Raw genomic sequence first — 22,393 nt, 5'->3', positions numbered from 1 at the left:
GAGGTCTTTCCTGAACTGGAGCAGTGTAGGGCTTTGTCAGAGGTGGAGGGGGAGGCCGTTCCGGGTCTTGGCAGTGAGGTAGGTGAAGGACTTTCCCCCTGCTCTGTTCCTGTAGAAGCATGGGACGGTGGCCAGGGAGAAGTCGGCTGAACTGAGGTTTATATTGGGGGCATGGAAGGAGGGACGGCTGTTGAGGTATTTTGGTCCGATGTTGTGGAGGGCCCTGTAAGCATGTGTAAGCAGCTTGAAAGTTAACCTTCTTTCGATGGGGAGGCAGTGGTGGTCGCAGAGGTGCTGGGAAATGTCAAGGATTAGTCTGGCTGCGGCTTACTGGACAGCCTGGTGCTTGCGGAGGAGTTTTTTGTTGATTCCGGGTAGAGGGCGTTGCCGTAGTCCAGTCTGCTGGTGATGAGGGTGTCTGTGACCGTTTTTCTGGATTCAGAGGGCATCCATTTGAATGTTTTGCGGAGTATGCCGAGGGTGTTGAAGCAGGCTGAGGAGACAGTGTTGATCTGGCGGTTCATAGTGAGCGATGAGTCCAGTATGATGGTGAGGTTGCGTGCACGGTCTATCGGGATAGGTGAGTTTCCGAGGGCAGGGGGGCCACCAGGTGTCATCCCAAGCTGAGGGGGTGGAGCCGAGGATGAGGACTTCTGCTTTTCTCTGTGTTGAGTTTCAGGCAGCTGTTCTTCATCCAATTTGCGACAGCTTTCATCCCTTCTTGGAATCTTGGAAGTTGTGCCTTGTGATGTTGGGTTCCTTGGTGAGGGAGAGGATGAGCTGTGTGTCATCAGTGTAGGAGACGATGTTGAGTCTGTGGTTTCTGACGATGGTTGCAAGGGGGGGCCAGGTAGATGTTGAAGATGGTTGGGCCGAGGGAGGATCCCTAGGGTGCTCCGCATCTTCTCTCTGTCGGTTCTGAAAGGTAGGGCGGGAGTCTGACTCTCCGTGTTCTGACTGTGAGGAAAGAGCGTATCCAGTCGAGGGCCTTTCCTTGGATGCCGGCATCTTGGAGGCTGGTGGCTCGTGTGAGGTGGGAGATGTTGTTGAAGGCTACTGATAGGTCCAGGAGGATGAGGGCTGCCATGGTTGAGGGGGTTGCAGATGTCGTCAGTGGTGGCGAGTAGGGCGGTCTCTGTGCTGTGGTTCCTGCGGAATCCAGATTGGGAGATGTCTAGGATGTTGTTGGCTTTGATGAAGTATAGTAGCTGGGTATTGACGGCCTTTTCAATGACCTTGGCTGCGAATAGAAGCAGCGAGATGGGCCTGAAGTTCTTGAGGTCCGTCGGGTCTGCGGAGGGTTTCTTCAGGAGGGGGTTGACTTCGGCATGCTTCCAGTCATTGGGAAATGTGGCGGTCTTGAGGGTGCAGTTGATCATTCGACGGAGCTTGGGTGTGATAGCTGTGGTAGCCCTGTGGAAGATGTGGGGCGGATAGGGGTCTGAAGGTGCTCCGGAGTGAATGCTCTTCGTGGTCTTTAAGGTGTCTTCTGTCGTGAGCGGGGTCCAGGTGAGTAGGGTTTGTTGGATGGCATCACTGGGGGTGGGAGTTGAGGCAGTGCAGAGGTCTTGTTCGTCGAAGTTGTCATAAAGCGCCTTGATTTTGAGGTGAAAGAAAGAGCTAAGTCTGTTGCAGAGGTCTTGGGAGGGTGGGACATCATTTGCTTCGCTGTTTGGTTTGGCAAATTCCTGTATGATGGAGAAGAGCTCTGTGGAGTTGTGGGCGTTGGAGAGTGTTCTGTCTTGGAGGAAGTTCTTCTTTGTTGATTTGATGAGTTGGTGGTGTGCTATGGTGGCTGTTCTGTAGGCGGTGTGTGTTTACAGGTTTTGCTGTTACGGGTGATTTCATATCAGGAATATCTTCAAAGCAGCTAAATGGGGGGGTAGGGGCAGGCCATCTGGGGGACTAACTACATGGGTAGCCACGGATTTGGGTTGCCAAGCTACTTATCTAGAGACCGCTTCTGATGATTTACTGGCTGTCTCACTCGAGTGGCCAGACTCATCGAAGTTGATAGTAATTAATATCTATTCAAGGCCGGTTCCAATGCATAAAGAATCTGGCACAGTGGATGAGCTAGCCAAGCTCCTAGAAGGTATCCCAAGCGAACTGGCTTGCCTGGTAGGAGGCGATTTTAATGCTCAATATGAACCACTGCCGGGGCTACGTGATGGTCCTTCTCTGGAAGAAGACTCATATTGGCTCATACCTGAGACGGCGGCACCTTCCCCACGGGCTTGGACTCCACTAGCCCTACAGATAACCGCCCTCACCCTCAACCTTGGTCTAAGGGCATGCAACGGTCGCACTAAATCAGACACGCCAAGTATTCATACTTTTAATAAACCCGGCAGCGAATCCAGATTGGATTACATAATGGTTAAACTGTCCATGTGGTCAGCAATAGTGGACTTCAAAGTTACCCCAAGACTAGACAGTGACCACAACTCCCTGGAATTGACCTATTGTCTACCTGGGAGAGACCCAAGAATCAATGGGTCGGTTAAAGATAAAACGGGCCTCCTACTTGAAAATAATCGTAGGAAGGTCAAGTGGGAGAAATTGGCCAGCAACCCAGATCGAATATCCCACCTATATGCAAGGATAATCCCATTACTGGAGGATGCCTTCCAGCTAGGATCTAGGGTTTTAGACGACGTTATGCGAGGAGAGCTTGCACAAATACATGCAGGCATCCTCACTACCCTAGAGCAGGATCTATTTTCATCTTCAAGGCAAAGGAATGGCCTTAAACCAAAGACATCTTGGTACAATGCTGCTTGCAGGGAAGCCAAGGCCAACCTGCTACTTGCCATAAAGGAACATCACAACAAAGATGAAATTCGCGCCAGGAGAAGATCCTATAAAATCCTCCTGGAGAATGCAAAGGCAGAATGGGACCACGATTACTGGGAAAATCTCACTAATGCTTTAACAACCAGAGATTCCCGTAAATTTTGGCGTGTAGTGGCGAATGGCACGGAGGATTTATCTTCCGCAATAGAGCCCAATATAGCCCCCACGGTATGGCAGACCCATTTTGAAGCCCTGTACGCAGAGGGTGGGGGCGAACAGAACAGAGATGGTCCCACAATTTCATTCTGCCCGATTGGGGTTGCTTTCACTGAAAAAGAAGTGAGGGAAGCCATTAAAGGGTTAGCTGCTGGAAAAGCCCCTGGTCTCGATGGGGTGCCCGGTGACCTGTTTAAGCAGGAACCTGGAATATGGGCACCCTATCTCACACTAATATTTAATGCTATCGCCGGGGGACTGGAGGTGCCTGATACTTGGAGGGGAGCAGAGGTGGTCCCAATCTTCAAAAAGGGATCCCCCTTGCTCCCCTCCAACTATCGTCCTATCAGTTTAATCGATATATCCCAAAAATTGTTCGGTAGACTGATTCTGAATAGATTGCAGGCCTGGATCGAAGAAATGGAAATCTTGTCCCCTTACCAGGCAGGATTCAGGGAGGGCGTGTCAACCATAGACCAAATCTTCAGGTTAAATCTCCTCTACTGGAGAACAGCCATAATCGAGGGCGGCAGTCTATACACCATCTTTGTAGACTTACGCGCCGCCTTTGATTTGGTGCCCAGAGCGAGGCTATGGAGAGTTATGGAAGATTTGGACGTACCTACTGACATCCTGACAATCCTGATGAGACTGCACCACAATAACTACGCTCCCGTAAGGTGTGGCAAAGGTGGCAAACTAACCGAAAGGTTCCCCGTTCGCAGAGGCTTGAGACAGGGTTGTGTGCTTGCACCGACCCTGTTCTGCATCTTTGTGAACGGGGTAGTTGCCCACCTAAACAGGATTCACAACTCGGATGCTCCAAAATTAACCGGCAGCAGGGCGCCTGCAATTATGTTTGCAGATGACACCCTGCTGCTGTCTAAATCCCCTATGGGGATCCAGCGCATCTTGGATGGCTTTCTAGATTTTTGTAACGACCGGGGACTGGAAATCAACCCTCAAAAAACTAAGTTCATGATTCTGAACCCCAAGCCCCAGAATCGTGCCCCACCCAGGCTCGGCACAACACAATTGGAACGTGTGCACAATATTGAATATTTGGGGATCACGTTAAACGAACATCTATCGTGGACGTCTCATCAGGCCAAAGCGACCATCAAACTGGCACAGTTGGCGGGTGGCACTTTGCGCTTGGCGAACATATCTTTCTACCGTCCACTGACCCCAATTATTCATATATACAAAACCCAAGCAAGGGCGGGTGTTACATACGGGGGTGAAATCTGGGGTCACACTCATGTCCCAAAGTTACAGTCCACCGAAAACAAATTCCTGAGACAGGTAACTGCCCTCCCTCAAAGCACTCCATTACTCCCCCTTAGATTAGACCTGGGAGTAAGACCAATATCAGAGGAGCTAGGTCTTAAACCCCTAACCTTTTGGAGGCGTTTGTGGTGTAGCTCCGATCTCTCAATTTATAGAGAGGAACTTCAGGAATTCTTACAGCTGCGGAACACCTCGAGGATTCCGTGGCTGACCTATGTCAAGGGCAGGTTTGAGGATCTGGGCTATCCGGAACTATGGACCGATCCTTCCAAATCCTGTGTAAAGATTTCAAAGAAGGTACTCGCAAGAGCATACTACAATTTGATGCTCACAAGAGCCATCAACGAGAGCCGTGAAGGATCCTTGACCCACTTATTCCTGAAAGCAAAAGACGCCTACTGCCTTGAAAGTACTCTGGATGCGATCTCCCCCCTGCTAACGAGGAAATTATTCTTTCAATGGAGATATGGATGCCTTCCTCTAGCTTTTTTAACAGCGTCTTGGTCTCCATGCTCCACCACAGCAACCTGCCCTGTTTGTGCTCATCCGAAAGAAGACGAAGTTCACGCCGTTTTTTTCTGCAAGGGCTACAAGAGGAGCAGGAAACGCTGGTTAGTCCCGTTACTTAGGAACTTGGGCTTCAGATCCTTCCAACCAGCCTATAGGGTCTTAAAGTCAGACCTTTCTCCCATTGTCGTTTTTGCAGTTGCGAAATTCTTAACTTCCATGTGGTTTACCCGCAGCAGCGTCCTGAAAAGACTTGTATAAATTGACTTATTGTCAGATTTTAGTACAGTACATCATATTTCCTTTTTTCTCTTAATGTATTTTAATGTCTTAATTCATTGGATCACATCATGTTTAATACTTTTTTAATTGTCCATATTTTACTATGTATCTTTTATGATCTGTGATCGAAATAAAGATTTCTGAAACGAAACGATGAGCCTAAGGCAAGACCGTCTGCATTAAGGTGACCACCTGGCAACAGGGAAAATGATGGATAGTGACAGTAAAAATTCAGGACAATTGTCAAAATTCAGCACAAAAAATCAGCACAAAAGGTCATTTTTAGAGACACATCTGAAAACGTTGAGCAATCATAAAATAGACAGCTGACAGAAGTACAAGCCAAAATAGGTTTCTGTTCTTTAGTTTGTATTACACTTTGGAGTGTTGAGCAAACATTCACGAATAGCTGGACAGATTTAAAGATGAAAAAACTAATAAACATATGCACTCCAAGCAGAATTTGACAGCTGGCATAAGAGGCAAATTGCACAATTCTACCCCTGTACCATGAATGATAGTGCCAGAAGCATCACTGTGTTGCTGAACATACACTTAGAGTTCACAGGCGGTAGCACTACTAGAGGGTGTGAAAAAGTGATGGTGAGACAGGAGAGAGGGCTATATGCTGAGAGGGACAGGACAGGAAGAAGGGTTGAACAGTGAGAGTGAACAGTGAGAGAAGAGGAAAGCAAGCAAGGGTCTGCCAGCTGAGAGAAAGAACAGATGGCGAAAAGAAGACAACTGAAGAACATGGAGCAGAGGAAAGAGAAAAAGACAGATACAGAAAAATGGTGAGAGTGACAGGGAGAAGGTTGAAAAGAGAGAAAAAGATAGGAGGGGCAAATAAAAGGAAAGGTCGTTCAAAATACGGAAGCCAGGCTTGTCCTTAACTGCCCTTCTGGCACTTCCTCAGCGCCTCTGTTGAAAGAACTACACTGGTTGCCAGTGAAGAAACGCTCTTATTTCAAAATCTGCTGCCTTACATATAATGCCTTAAAGGGTAAAGGCCCACTTTATTTGTGGAAAAGAATATAAGCTTATGCTCCCTGCCATGATCTTGGATTGTGCTCTAAAGCCCTGTTGTGGGTCCCCCGCATTCGTCTAACACTTAGCGGTGGAAAGGCATTTTTCTATTTCGCCCCTGTGTACTGGAACAAGCTTCCTCTTCACGTTCATTCCTGTCCAAATTACTGGAAAATTCATGAACCAACTCAAAGTCTACTTATTTTAATCACCCTCTTCGTTTCTTGATTTTGTTCCGCATCAGCGCCGAGATGCCCTTGGGTGATTTGTGCGCTATATCAAGTCAAATTAACATAACATAACATAACAAGGTAGGGAGACCCCGAGAGAAAGCCTGTGGGGAGACAAATGACTAGGTAGGGGAGAGGAGGGAACAGACAGAGAAAAGGGAACCAAGAGTTGAAGAGGTTGAATGGGCAGTGAACACAGAGATTGTGTGGATGTTCACTTGGTAACTTACTTGTCAGATGATTCAATCCCAATGCCCCATATCTTTGATAATAGGGTGCTACTCTACTCTTTCCCTTTCACGCAGCGCAGCACAACAACTTCACTTACTGCGCTGTGTTGTGTGAAATGTTAGCAAATATAGCCCTCAATGATTTGGCATTGGTGTCCAAACTTACATTTTTTTCTTGAACCAAGTACAGTGGCCTGCTGCCTTTTGGCTAGGGTCCCGCCACAGAAAGGACATATACATACACACATACAGACAGAACATCACTGTTTGTTAAGAAAATGCTATTTTTCAAAGAATGGGGGAAGAATGCATCCAAGGTTCCAGCCTGCAGGATTTGTCTGACAGGTTAGTGTGACACCGGAAGATTCTGGGATTAGAGCACATTGGTTATTTTATGCTAGACAGTTCTACTTGTGCTCTTCCTTCTCCATTAACTGGAAATGTTGAAATAAAAACTTTATATCAACACTGATCATAATAAAATGAAATACCTTGGTTCATAGGTTATGCCACACTGCCAGTCTGTCCCACAACCAGCGGCTGAAGTGCTTTTACCTCAGGGCCTGGGGCACTGCACAGGCTGTGGGAATAATAGCTGCGCCCCTGACAGGGCTGGCTCTTGTGCTGGAGCCAGATGGTGTGAGAATATTTGTTGTGGCCCCCCTCCCCCCAAGACCTCCTTCTCCAAGGATTCAATCACTACCACCGTCAAATGGTGCCCCTCATCTCTACATAGACCTGCTCGCATGTGTAGTTAATTTCTTGTACACTGCTACTCATTCCAAGTAAGTAGGGTAGAGTAGGGTTTTGGAGTGTGTTATCTCACACACATATTAAACAGACAAAATGGTGTGTATAAGTGTGTAAGAACATTTATAGGACATGCTACTTGAGACAAGAGCCACTTAAATTACTCAATTGTCTGACTGCTGCTATATTTGCATAATTATAGATGTGCTGCATTTGCGACATAAACTATGATCTGCTGCATATTCTGCAGATTTTAGTTCAAATATTTTAAAAGTTACTAAAAACGCAGAAACACGTTTTCACGTAGTGGAAAGCCCTCCACAAAGGGTGACTGGTCACCTTTCTGTTGCTTATTGCCATATTTGAGTGTTACACTTGTACTAATGACATTGCCCAGACATTGTTAATAAGTTGAATAATGACAAAATAATTAAGTAATGCTATTACAAAATGTGCTGCATTATGCCACATAATTTGTCATTTTTTGCTGCATAATTTAGAGTAACCCACTGAGCTGTCTACAAAAAAACTATTCTTTGATCTCCATGTTACACATTGCGTTTCACTGGAGGCACACTGTCCCACTGCGCTGATTTATGATGAGTCAAAACTCAGACAAGACAAAATTAATCTCTCAAACAGGTTTTTCCCTCTTAAACAGATACATAAATCACCAGAGTTGAACTGGCGTTTTTAGCCTATAAATTGCTGCCACTCAAGGGATCTAAAGGCTGTGCCTTTAACCCTGTGGGAAGTTTCAAAATGCAACCTCCACCTCCCCAGAGCCTGCCCCTTGGTAAGGTGACCGTAGCCCCTAAATAAAAGCTGAATGCCATGCGCTAGGGTGGGGCAGGAGGAGTTCCAGCAGATGCCAAACTGCACCTAGAAGCCTATTAACATTCTGTATGTGATAATCAGCGGCAATCAGCATGATAATGGGCCGATAGCAGTCTATGCCAGGTCAGGACGGGGCTGCTGCAGGCTCTTGAGTTCATAGCAGGAGTCTGAGCTACGGTGAGAGTCACAGAGCTCTGAGGCTGCTTGCAGGTGGACAGCGCAGCTCACTCCAATGTTCAGAATTACGGACAAAAGGGGCCCGTGAAATAAATCATCATTGACAATGGACAAGAGGCCAAAATAACAGACGGTCCATGACATTTGCGGAAGGTTGGTCACCCTAGACTCTGCGCCCATCCACGTCCAGATGGCGTCCAGTGCCAGGGCGCTGTGGGTAAGCCATGTCACACTGGCTCCTTACTAGCAAATACAAGGGCTGAGCCGCTGAAGCTCCATGCGGCCCTCTGCAGCCATGTTTGTGAGGGAGGCGGAAACACTTGTCCTACCTGTGATTTTTCCCTAGACGCTCATGCGGAGCCCAGTGGGTCCGCGGGTGGGGAGGGTGTCATAATCCCTTGTAATGGGCCAGATGCTGGGGCTTCACCACTCCAGGCCCACTGAGAACTGCCTGTTTCATTAACTGCTGATCTCTTCCCCGACATGCTCTAGATACCTTTAACTTGCTTGCTGAGATTCATCGGCACCTGATGTTTCAGATTGGTCGACTGCTGACATAGCCATGGCTATTCCACTGACTTTTCTATCACACACATTGACCGGTTGCAGAAAACAGGGGTGGGGTGGAAATTATGCACCACTCCTCCTACTCCTGCTGCATCTTAAAATTGGTGAACATCCATAATGTTGAAGGTTTGGCCTTTCCTATTATCTTATCCCCTCCTTAGCCCTATCCGCAGCACTTATCTATAGCTCCCCGATGCCACGGCTGACTCCTTGCACTTACTATCGGACGCACTTTGTCAACTGTCTCCTTTGCATGCCAATTATGTGGTACTTGGGGATTACAATCTCCATGTCAATGACCAGAATAAGAGACTCGCCCAGCACCTGCTGACCTCACTGGAAGGTTTCAGTTTGGAGCATCTTGTAATGGAGCCCATTCATAAAGCAGGCCACACTCTAGACCTTGGTTTCTCAAACCTCTCTAAAGTTCTGGTTAAGGACGTGCAAAAGCTCTCTTGGTCAGACCAATTTTTGGCCCCTTTCAGTGTTCTTTCTGCAGCCCCTTGTCGGGCGTAATGGCTGATTAGGAACATATTCAAACCCTGGCATCAAATCTCTGAATCCCTTCTTGTAGAGACACTTCAGGCCACCTCCTTCAATTGAAGTGGAGATTTGGAATCGGATGTTGGCGGCTTCAACAGATGGCTGGTCGGAGCATTAGACAACATTGCTCCTCTAAAGATCCCCACTTCTAAAAGATCAAAACCCTCTGCACTGTGGTTTTCAGATGCGCATTTTAGGTGGAAAAATCTCTGCAAAAGGCTAGAGCGGAGATGGAGGATGACATGATACAGAGGCTTAAGCAACCTACCAGGTAGCGCTTAAAAGCTATCATACCACCATCCGAAAAGTTCAAAAACCTTTCATTGCTTCCTCGTCCTCCATTTGTGAGGCAGCTAAAAAAAAACGTGAGCTGCTTAAACTTGTGAATTTCTTCTTCTCTCCCAATGCTAACAAAAATGTTCTTTCTCCGTTGTTGTAGTTATGTCAAGATCCTTCCAATTTCTCTTTTTTTTTTTTAAATCCAAAACATTTACGAGCAAATCATTGTGCAGGTATCTTCTGCCCTTACCCAGTCCGATCCACTCCTCACTAGGTTTGACCTTATTTCCCTAAAAGGTTCAGAGGCGGAAATTGCAATATGTAAATCCGGGTCCCCGCTGGACCTTTGCCCCCCAGCCATTTTAAATCTCGGCGCCTCCGCGGTTAAACCCGCCCTCAACAAGCTGATGAATAATTCTCTTGAATTGACATTATTTCCTGAGGGTTGGAAGCAAGCATTACTGCTCCCTCTGTCAAAAAAAAGCCTGCTGGCTCAGAATTCCTAGCAATTTTAGACCAATCTCCCTTCTCCCCACAGTTGCTAAACGTTTGGAGGAAAAGGTCAACAGACAGTTATCACACTTCCTAGAGTCTAACCTCCTTCTGCACGACTCCCAATTGGGTTTTCATGTGGGTTACCGTATCAAGTCTGCCCTACTCGAGGTATCAGAATTCATAAAGGACAATCCTGCCCGGAGTTCGCCGGTAATGGTCATGCTTTCGGATCTGTCCTCAGCATTCGATACTGTTTCCCACACCCTTCTCTAAGACAGACTTGAGAGGACTGGAATCAAAGACCAGGCTCTGCTTTGGCTCAAATTCTTCCTGAAAGATTGCTCTCAGGCAGCCTTCCTACCTCCTTTTACTTCCTCATCCAAGCCACTTGAGTGCGGAGTGCCTCAGGGCTTGGCGCTCAGCCCCACCCTTTTTAATATCTACCTTGAACTGTTTGCTAAACTTGTTGATTCCTGGGGAGTGCAGGTGGTCTTTTATGTGAATGACACCCAGCTCCTCCTGACTATTCATGAAAACATGGCAGCCACCCTGAGTTCTTCCAAGCCCTACTTAAAGACAGTGATGGAATGGATGAATGGTAGATGCCTAAAGCTCAATTCAGATCAAGATTCAAACGAGATCCTCTTCTTTGGCACAAGGCACTACGGAGTCGAGCATATGGTGGCTGTTTGATTTGGGTGCTCTCCCCAGCACTGGTGGCTAGGAACCTAGGGGTAAAGTTTGATTCTAATCTCACTTTTAAGCCCCAAATCAAGGGCCATATTATCAAGACAGGCGATAAAATTATCGCCGCTTTAGCGGCAGGAAGCCGCCGCTAAAACGGCGATAATGGGCTTGATAATATGCTCAGTGGAATTCCAATTATAGCTCAGGTTAGATGTCCTTCACATCTAACATGGGCTTCAATTGGAATTCCATAGAGCATATTATCAAGCCCATTATCGCCGTTTTAGCGGCAGTTTTCTGCCGCTAAAGCGGCGATAATTTTATCGCCTGTCTTGATAATATGCCCCCAAGTCTTTCCCCGTCACTTGCTTGGCTACTCTTAGGTCACTCAGAAGGATGATTTACCTTATTCCAGAGGACTTTCCGAAAATGGTTGTCCACGCAATAGTCTCAAACTGTTCCATGTTCCCCGAAACCACAAAGCTATACGAGGCGGGAGATCTTTCACTTACCTGGCTTCCAAACTGCGGAATGCAAGGCTGCCCGGGGGGGGGGGGTTGCGCAGCAGCCCCCCCTAAAAGGGCGGCCGCCTTAGTGCCACAGGAAGGCACTGGAGGCACCAGTCTAGTCCCTGGGCCACTTCCGGGGAAGGGGGAGGGGACAAGGGTATTTAGGCTGTCCCCGCGCGATGTTCGCCCTCTTGTCCCTTGACGTCTCGCTTTGGAGGTCGCAGCTCGTCCGTCCGCGCGCTTCGTCGTTCGCGCGCCCAGCAGCCTCGGAGCCTCGTCGTTCGTGGTGAGTCCGCCTGCCTCCTCTCCCTGCCCCGGCCCCGTACCTGGGCAGCACCAGGTGACGGGGCCCTGTGGTCGGAATACCACGGGCGGGGGAGGTTGCGGGCGCAAAGTTAGGACCAAGTCGCCGGCCAGTGAGGTTGCGCGGGCGGCGTGGGTGCGGTTGATTATCGGTCGGCCTTCGGCAGTGCCATCAGAGTTACTGTGGCCTAATGGTTCAGGCCTGAGACTTTCACGTACAAAGTTACAGGTTCAAAGCAACTGTCTCTGTTCCGGTCGATCCCTTTTGCTAGTGCCTCCTCCGGGACCCCCGGGCCCGCGTTCCCCCCCCCCCCCTTTCCCAGCCCTGGTTGTGGCAGCCTTGGGTCGTGGCTCGGTGGCCAAGTGGTAAGGCTTCGATCTCGAGAGACGATGTGGCCTTATGGGTAGAGCTGCGGACTGTGGCGCTGGAGCACATCGTTCGAGCGGCTTCGGCGCAGCATGGTGTGATTTTGGGCAAATCACTTGATTGCAACCTGGGGAGGAGATGGGGTCCGTCGGCTGCGCTGCCGACCTTGGTGCAGGCTACCAGGGTTCGTGCCTCGAGGCGCATCCACTTTCTGGGCTATTCACGTCATCCCCCGTACCTGAATGGGTATGTAATTACGGTGCCCGTGTTCAGCGCTCCAATACCTTATTTAATTATGGGTTATTGGACGCTTCCTTGATGAAACGTAATCCTACAATTTATAAGCGGTGCGATTCGCTGCTGCACGGAGTACGGGTGGGTCAGCGTCCTTCGCGCAGGCTCAGCTGGGTGCCGCAGGCATTGCTACCAGCAGTACCTCAGTGGTAGAGCGCATGCTTTGCATGCATGAGGCCTCGGGTTCAACCGCCGGCGTCTACAGTGCACTTTTCTTTTAGGGGAAGCAAAAAACTATGGGGCAGATTTATGACGACTGGCGCATCCCTGCATATCAGCGGGGATGCGCCAGTTATTATGCGCCACAGCTGCGCCACCATGGATGCGCCGCATTTATAATGCGGCGCACCATGGGGCAAAAACGGCACAGATGCGTGACGCATCTGTGCCGAAAAGTGGCGCATTGCTGGAGTTGCGTCGCAAGCGCGACGCAGCTCCAGCAATGATCTGGGGGGCCCTATCTCTACAATGCTGCGTCAATCCTTACGCCTGCTTCAAGCAGGCGCAGGGTTTTGACGCAGCATGGGCCTAAAAGTGACTGAGTGAAATCTTGTAGATTTCACTCAGCCACTTTTAGAAGGCGTTCCTGCGCCGGAACGCCCCCACCTGCCCTGGAACGCCTACATGTGGCGCAGGGCTTCACAACGTGACGCATCTGGGAGATGCGTCACGTTTGTAAATACCCCGCACCATGGCGCAGGATTTGCGCCGCTGCTGCGTCACAAAAGTGACGCAACGGCGGCGTAAATGAGGCACAAGTCAAACATAAATCTGCCCCTATGTGCGCACAGGTTTTTTCGTAGATCTCGGATTCGGACCCATCGAGCCTCCATGTTGGTTTGTGGATTTGACAATTGGGATACTGGCGCCACTCACGCGCCTGGCCGGCGCATGCCTGGGGATGCGAGACGCTTGTCGGGGAGCTGTAGGGATTAGGTACGGAAGGGGAGCAGTGAGGGCAGCGAGTCCACGCGGCCCCTTCACCCGCTCACCTCTTCGAGGCAGTGGCTTGGGTTCTGGGAGGGTGTGTGGTCCGCCTGATGCGACCCTGCTGTCGGGTGCAGGAACCTGTAAGATCGTGGAGCATCTAGGGGACAGGAGTTGGTTTAACGGATAGGGCGCTCACACGCAGACCTGGGTTCGAGTTCGGCATTGGCGCTGATCCTCCGTGATTCTGGGCAAATCACGATCTCCTCGTGCCCAACATATTAATAATGTAACGCAACTGGTGCTATGTAAAGCGCTCTGATATCAGATTGGACCCGGCAGGTCAGCGCTATATATAACTGCTACATTAATTAAACGGTATAGTGGTGTGGCGCTGTGGCCGGGCGACAGACTCCGGAATCTGGGGATCACGGTTCAATCCCCGGCGCCGACGGCATATTATCCCAGTGTTGTAAATTGAAACAACGATGTGATTAAGCATTTACTAAAGACATTAATTCCCCTCTTATAGAGCATGTTTTCTCTGTTATGTTGACCGAAGTTCGGACTCCATTTTGTATTGTTATGCTTCCACGTGTTCCCCACGAGAAGAGTCCAACCTCTGTGTTAGTTGCTCTTGCAATCTGCCTAGTAACAGTCTATAAATAGCTCCTTTGTCCATCTGGCACATGTCCAGACTTGACCACATCTGTTATCAGTTAGCCTTGCTTGACCATGTTTTCGCGGGCTCAAGGAGTGTGTTAGCTCCGCCCACATATTGATTCAGTATCGAAAATGACCTTAAATGGTAATGTTCTTCGGCCTCATGTTGTATCCACCCACTTATGAGCCCCTCTGTTGTGTATAAAAGGGGACCATGTACGAAGGTTCTTTGTGCTACTCTATGCAATACTGAAGAGTGTTGTGTGGATTGTAGGACCACCCTTAAGGGTTAATAAATGCTGTCTTTGTACTTTGCAGTTTCCGTGCCAACTTCCTTATAGATTCCATTACAGGAGAGCGAACCCTTGTGTCCTGCGGGCCTAGCTGGGGCCTGTATTCATCAATTGGCGCCCGTCACGTGGGGCTCATCGGCGACTCGGATGCTCGAAGGACTGGTCGCTAACGAAGGTGAGGAATTTGACCGGGGACGTGATCACTGCCAGCGGCGTCTTAGCCCTGGCATCCCGAGGTTTTTCTTCCTTCCCTTCCGAGCTGACCGTCTGGGTGGCGCCGGTCCTCGACTGAGACCTCTTCTGTCGGTCCTGCCGTGAAAGCCGTTTGGGCGATTGTGGAGCTTGGCAGTTGGAATCTGGACTCTTGATTGGTAAGAACCGGTGTACGGTACTTGCTCCGAGTTTTTTGAAGCCTGATCTGGCTATTTGAGTTTGATTTGTGATGACTAGTCATATTTTGTATTTGTCTTTGTGAAAATATATGCGTTGCAACACATATAGGCAGGTAATGTGGAGAGATTTCTCCGGAGCTGTGTAACTTTGAACGGCGCAACGATTAAGTGCCATTTTTCTATAATATTGCATATTTTGCATTATTTCTGAGCATGCCTGCTTTCAGCGCACTCCGTAAGTGGTGTTGCTGTTTTGGGAACCGGTTGAACCTCGAGGAATCTGCTCCAGCTCCCCCAGAGGGGACTCCTAATAGGGATATGTATGTGAAGCATGGTCTTTCTTCCATAATGTACAGCACAGTATGGAGGAAATATACAAAAAAAAGATCCTGAGTTGCGATGGCCTTTGTATGGATCGTTTGATATACGTAAGATTGAGTATGTGGAACAGTGTATGTGTAAGCGGCGTGCTCGTCAGGATATGTTTGAGTGTGTGCGGTTGTGGGTGAAGGAGGTGCGTGAGCGAGAGAAACGTGAGAAAGCGCTGTTTGATAAGGAACAACGGAAGAATGATCATGTGCGAGCACAGGAAGCGAAGCGTCGGGAGGACAGAGAGCAGACGGACAGGCAAGAGAAGGAGCGTAGGCTGCAAGTTTCGGGTCAATATGCTGTTCGGCAGCCACTTTATCCTGTCCTTAATAATCTTGATGATGATTTTTATTTACTAGATCGCTCTCCGCCCCCTTATGTCGGCGCATCTGCTCCGAGGCCGCAAGATTCTGTCCCGGGTACGGGTAAGGTAGATACGCGGTCCATGTTATCGGCTGAGCATATGGCTGAGCTTCGGCAAATTTCCTTCCGTGCACTTAACGGCAAGATATCCATAGAGGAATTATTCCATACTTGGGGGCCGTGGCAGGAGAGAGATAAATTGTATTTTCTGGGTCATTTTGCGGAGGAAGTGATTGATGCTTTCCGGAAACGTTCTGGTGTTTTTGAGCCCGACGAAGTGTCATCGGATGCTAAAGCATTGCGTAATGGTGTTTTCTCTTTTTCTAAGGCTCCAGATACGGCTCGGCGGCTGTTCGCCTTGCGGGACGAGGTGCTGGTCTTTAAAGAGAAAGCGCGCCAGCGAGCAGGGGAGGAGAAGCAGTCGGATTCGTGCACAACAGAGGGCCACTCATCCACCTCCCAGTCAGATAAGGATGACATAGTGCATGTTAAACCAATGCGAGAGGCGGCGCCTTTGTATGTTCCTCCTAAAGGAGCGGGGACTAGCTCGGACATTGCCTCCGCCGATGCTAAGGGATATTTCGTGTATAATTGGGTTTACACTCCATGGCATAGGGCTGATGTTATGGCATTGAAGAATGCGCTGCCCGACCCCCGCAAGAATCCAGCGGCCTTCTATGAAGAAGTCGAGGGGGCCTTGAATTCTTGCGTTATGACTTTAGCAGATATCGATTTGTTCTTTGGCCTTATTCTACCACCGGATATGTGGCGATCTGTCCGAAAGGTAGATGATGTAGTTGCCTTTAAGGCTCGGTGGTCTGACCTTGAGGATGAGGATAGGGAGCGGAAGCCCGCGCAGAAACCGCCTCAGAGTATTTTAGATCTCCCCGCTGCTATTGTGGCTAAGCTGAAGACAATTATCCCCCCCAAAAAGATTGATTGGAATATGTTAGCTGCATGTAAACAGAAAGCTGACGAGTCAGTTGCGGACTTCTTTACGCGCTTTGAGGAGACGTTTCATGATTTTAGTGGCCAGTCGCTTACTGACGATACGGGCCGCCACCTTTTTGCGGATAAATATGTGGCTAATCTGCTGCCGGCAGTTGCGGCCCGTTTAAAAGCGAGCGAGAGTTCTTGGTCCTCCGCTACACCGACGGCCCTCCTGACTATCGCCCAGTATTATGAGCGTCAGGAGCAAGAAGCGAAGGGCCAGGAGGAAAAGAAATCGAAAGATTTGAAAACAAAGGTGATGTTGGCACAAGTCTATGGCCCGCCCCGGCGGGGTAGTAATAGAGGTAGGGGAGGATCTTATGGTCCTCCCTCGGGCCGATCTGATTTAAATAGGAACCAATGTGCGTATTGTAAGCAATCGGGTCATTGGGCTAGGGACTGCCCGGTGTTGCATGCATCGCGTCAGGGGCATACCTATGGTGGCCCGCGAGGTAGAGGGGGTTTCTCCAACTTCCGAGGGAATTCTAACGACCAGGCTCGTTTTGACTCTGCTGGGCAGCACCAAGATAGATCAAATGTTTTCGATCGCCAGCATCAGTATCAAGCGTCAGGGATTGACCGGTCGGGGTACCATGACTCTCAGCATGCATAGGAATGCGTTGGATGGGGGTTAGAATCAGTTGAGGTGCCAGTCGATCAGAAGGGCCCTTATGTATCGGCTGAGGTTTTGGGCTCTACTGATCAGTTCCTAGTGGATACTGGAGCGACACGTAGTGCGCTATCTAAGCAATTGGTTCCGGGGGCTCCCCCATCCGGCTTAATGGTCACATCGGTAGGGTTTGACGGAACACTCTCCCGAAGCCCTCTTTCGCAGCCCCTCATGTTTAAAGTTGACTCTTTTTCTGCACCCTGTCCGTTTCTGCTTGCCCCGTACACACCGGACAACATTATGGGCCTTGATATGTTAAAGCATTTTAGGGCTACGATCCGTTGCTCCCCTGCTGGTGTACGGGTAATATTGAATGACAATTACCCCCGATCAGAACGAATGTGTACGATGTCAGAGGATGCGCTGTTAGCTACCCTCCCTCGTGCTTTGTGGGCAACTTCGGATACTGATGTGGGACAAATGGTGATTCCACCGGTCCACATTAGCGTCAAGGAGGGGGCGGTGTTACCACGCCTCCCACAGTACCGTATTTCCCAGGAGGGCGAGGAGGCTCTCATACAGATAGTGCAGGATTTGATGGCGGTAGGGGTAGTGGAGGAAGTCCCCTACAACATTTGTAACAGTCCGATCCTTCCCATACTGAAAAAGGATACGGATGCCAGAGTTTATCGGTTTATAATTGATTTGAGAGAAGTGAACAAGATCGTGATACCTCAATACCCAGTGGTTTCCGATATCACGACGTTGCTTACTATGGTCCCACTTACGGCGACTATGTTCTCTGTGATCGATTTGAAGAATGCCTTCTTTTCCATTCCCATTCACCCTGATAGCCGATATCTTTTTGGGTTTACATTGAATAATAGATCTTATCGTTTCTGTAGGATTCCCCAGGGCTACACAGAAAGCCCTAGTATTTACAGGGATTCTTACGCTCGGCATTTCTGGCAATGCAGCTGGTGTCAATATCCCTACCTGTGGCGCTTTCTATGGAGCTGGTGATTCCCTAACTGCCGTTCTTCTCCTCCCGCTGTCGCTTTGAGTTTGGCGGCGACCGCTGTGTGGAGGCTACATTGAACTACGGTGCCCAGGCTCCCTTGCACCAACTTCCGGAGGCGGACACTCTGCATTTCGCGCCCGCTGGCGCTTTAAAAATAACTCTGCCCCCAGCTGAGCGGGTTCTTACGCTCGGCACTTCTGGCAATGCAGCTGGTGTCAATATCCCTACCTGTGGCGCTTTCTATGGAGCTGGTGATTCCCTAACTGCCGTTCTTCTCCTCCCGCTGTCGCTTTGAGTTTGGCGGCGACCGCTGTGTGGAGGCTACATTGAACTACGGTGCCCAGGCTCCCTTGCACCAACTTCCGGAGGCGGACACTCTGCATTTCGCGCCCGCTGGCGCTTTAAAAATAACTCCGCCCCCGCATCGCGGGACCGCGCGCGGGCTAAGCCCGGGCAAAGGGCGGGCCCTCTGTGGCCCTCAGGGGACCGAGGGAGACGGGACGGGCCACCCCCATTGCATTCATCTTGCCGCCCAGGTCAAAGCTTTGAGGTGATTCCTGTATCCTATCCGTGTGCCATACGTTAGCTCGTACGGATTTGTGTACAGGTTAAGTGTCATATCTAGCTGTGTTGTAATAGTGTGGGATAGTTTGTAAAAAATGACGAAAGCCAGAAAGACCCCTGTGGCTACAAGATCATCCACTAGAAAAAATCCCGCCCCATCCACACCCTTGCCATCTTTAACAGCTATTGACCTCATGCTGCAGAAAACGATCAGTGTAGTAGCTGATGCGATCCAAAATACGGAGAGACGCCTCTCCTTGACCCCGAATATGTGTTTTCCAAATCTCTCAATGCACACCACTGAGCACAACAACACTGTGGAGTCAACCATAAACGTGGACGACTCACTCTTGCTGCAATCTTTCTCGGGGTTACCGAGTGGTAAAGGTTGTAGAAATGAAACACCTTCAGGTCTAATCACTCTAAATAGTAATGAAAGAAGCCCCTCACCTATTACCAATGGTGGGGCTAGTCCGTGCCTAGTACAACCAGGAAATATGTTAATAAACTCCCCAGGAGAAGTACTTGCTGAAAGTTCCCCCCTGACTAGTATAACAGTAACAGATAAGTCTCCTTCCCCCAAAAAGAAGAAAGGGCGCAATGGGAGAAAAAAAACCAAATCTATTGTGAGGAAGATCTATAAATCTCTGGGTAACCATAAGCCCTCAGCTAAAGATGTATGGCTTAATTTCAGATTGGCTAAACCAATAACGAGTACATCTAACATGATTATAACACCTGCCAAGCAAGATTTACCAATAGCCAAAGAAAATCAGCCAAAAACTAAAAAACCTCACATGGATGAGACAACTCAGACTGAAAGGGTGAGTTTAACTGATACATCTCATTTGAAAGATTTAGAACGGCTGGTTAGACTTCTTCTTCAGCCTATAAATGAGAAAATTACTAATATAGAGTTAATTTTAGTAAAACTCGAGAAATATCGAGATAATGACCAGATCGTTAACCCTAAACCTCCTCCTACTTTTACACAGACTGACAATACAGAAACTGTCAGTTGCAATACGGCAATTATTAATTCCGCGGGAGTTAATGCTCAGAACGACCAACCACAACACATAAGATCACAAAAAGAACCAATAGTGTTGCCGAGTGTATCTCCTATGCTGGCATGCTCCATAGTTGACAATGACGAGAGCGAATGGGCCACAGAAGATTTATCCCAAGTATCACCTGCCGACCAAGCTAAGCCCATTAGAACTCCACCAGCGGTACCCCTAGCCACAAACATACGATCAACACGAAATCCTATGCAGCCCCCACAAAATAAAAAACCCATTCATATTAATCTCCCTCCGGAATCCCAACTACACACCATAGTAATGATAGGTGTCCCGCAACTAGAAAAGGATAAGGCAGAGAGATATGGGGACTTGAAAAATAAAGTAAGTCATTGGTTAACCACCCATAGACCGATCCCCAGACACATCAGTGGTAAAATTTTAAATGTCAGGAGGGTCGACTGGGTGGGCCACAGATTTAAATCTACCGAGGGGGACTGCATTCTCGTTACTTTTGCTGATAACCGTGCAGTAAAGCACATTATTGGCTGGAAAGATGACACGATCAATAGTTTGATCCGTACTAAAGACTTAAGTTATTTTTATCCCTCAAATGATAACCGGCATTAATAAGTTGTCTATACACCCTATCATTGAGGAAGAAGAAAAGTATGTCATCTACAATTCACATTTTAACGGAGAAATACCGATGAAGTATTCTTATAATACAGGAACTCACAGACAGCATAGAAGTGATATATTTGGGGGGCCCAGAAATGTTAACCATCCAGTTGCTTATTATGAAAGACGGGAGACCCCAGATGGCCCATACTGCTATCAAAATCATTTTCAATCAATACCTTCTAACACATATTACAATGTACCAACCTCAAATAGGTTTGATGTTTTTTATGAGCAAAATGGTCTGGAGGGGGTTGATTGACTGTATGCTGCAGCAGCAATACCTACGCTTGCTGATTCCTCATTAAGCGATTTTAACCACGATGTTATTATTCTTTATCCAAACAAAGAACTAGATAGCAATAATCTTGTAGAACCAGACACAGATCGTTTATTACCCAGGTCCGTATCCTTTGATCGTGAGCATTCTAATATACTGCATCATCAGCCTGAAGCACTTAATGTTCACCTATCTAACGTAGAACTAAAACCCTCTGCAGTAGAAATCTCGGGAGTTACTGTTGATGAACAACCAAACCAGTTATTAGAATTTATTAGTACCGAGGCTCCCATGAACATAGAGAATGATGATGCTTGTAAAATGAGTTTGGTTTCTTGGAACATTGCAGGCTTGGCAGACAAGATATGTGACCCTGCCTGGCTGGCATTTGTCAAAAAATATGCGATTATATGTCTCCAAGAAACATGGCTGGATGAAAACATTGCCTTCATTGAAGGGTATCAAAGCTTCCTTAGACCAGCATCCCCCTCAACTAGCGGCAGAGCAAAAGGGGGCCTGGCCATTTTTATAAACTTGGCCCTTTCTTGTGATATAACTAATCACCAATATGTAAATAGCAACTTTCAAGTGCTTGTACTGAAGAGAGGCAAAAATGCTTTGACTTTAGTCAATTTTTATAACGCCACATCTAGTCAAGGGGAATGTAACATATTGTTGTTGAATGAAATGTTGAAAGAAGGATCAGGCATATTACCTTGTAAAGTATTGATTGTAGGTGACTTCAACGTACATCCATGCGGTAACCCTCGAGATACCCCAATGGGATCCCTTGGGTGTAACAGCATGGATGGTTTTCACTTTGATCATACTAGACGTGGCTCTTTTCTTAATGATCTACTTAATGAAAATAACTTGTTTGTAGCCATGTCCTTGGTCCCAGAATCCAAAATTTTCGATGTCCCGACGTTTAAAGGGTCTCGTTACGGGTCTTTTATTGACCACATATTATTATCTGTTGACCTTGTTAATCAGACCTCCTGCTTTACTATTCACATGAATATTTATAGTGATCACAACCCCATTTCTATTAACTTGAATGGGGGTATATTTGAATTACGTAAACAATGTAAAGATAGGGGCATTTTACAATGTACAAATGGTAAACGTCGCTTGAAATGGCATAGGGTAAATCAAGAAAATCTCTACAATGATATTAACAAGTTATGTGGTGAGGAATTAGCGACCTGTGTCTCAACTTCTATGTCCCCAAAGCAAATTTTAGCCACTTTTGAAGGTGTAGCGTTAACAGTAAGCTCTATGTTATTAGTTCCAGTGAATGGGCAAGTTGATAGTTACCCTAAATGGTTTGATCACGCATGCTCCGTGGCAAGCAGAGACTTAAGAAAGGCGTTAAAAATCAAACCTAGAGATCTAGGCGAAATCAAGATCCTCCGCTTTATTTATAAAAAAACATTAGATAAGCGGAAAAAGGAAATTAAGGCCAATATCTGGGAGTCCCTGCTTGACCCAACTGTCCTGGGAAATAGCAGCAAATTTTGGGAGATTGTCAACAAACCTCTGTTTGACAACCCAAGTGATACTGCAATAGGCACAAACATCCCAGAGGCAGATTGGGTGTCCCATTTTAGTGCAATTTTTAAAAGCCATGATCAACTTTCAGATTATGACTTCTTAACCTCAATGGAGAATTCTCCTTGTTTCTCAGTCAACGAAGTAGAAAAGGCAATCCAAGGCTTAACTAGTAATAAGGCACCAGGTCCGGATGGCCTTCCTCCGGATCTTTTTAAATCTTGTATCGGGCTATGGGCTCCTATCCTTACGAATGTAATAAATGCAGCTGCAATTTCTGGG

This window comes from Triturus cristatus, chromosome 3_2, assembly GCF_964204655.1.
Source record: "Triturus cristatus chromosome 3_2, aTriCri1.1, whole genome shotgun sequence".
NCBI lineage: Eukaryota > Metazoa > Chordata > Amphibia > Caudata > Salamandridae > Triturus > Triturus cristatus.
Note: the sequence above shows the minus strand (reverse complement) of the source record.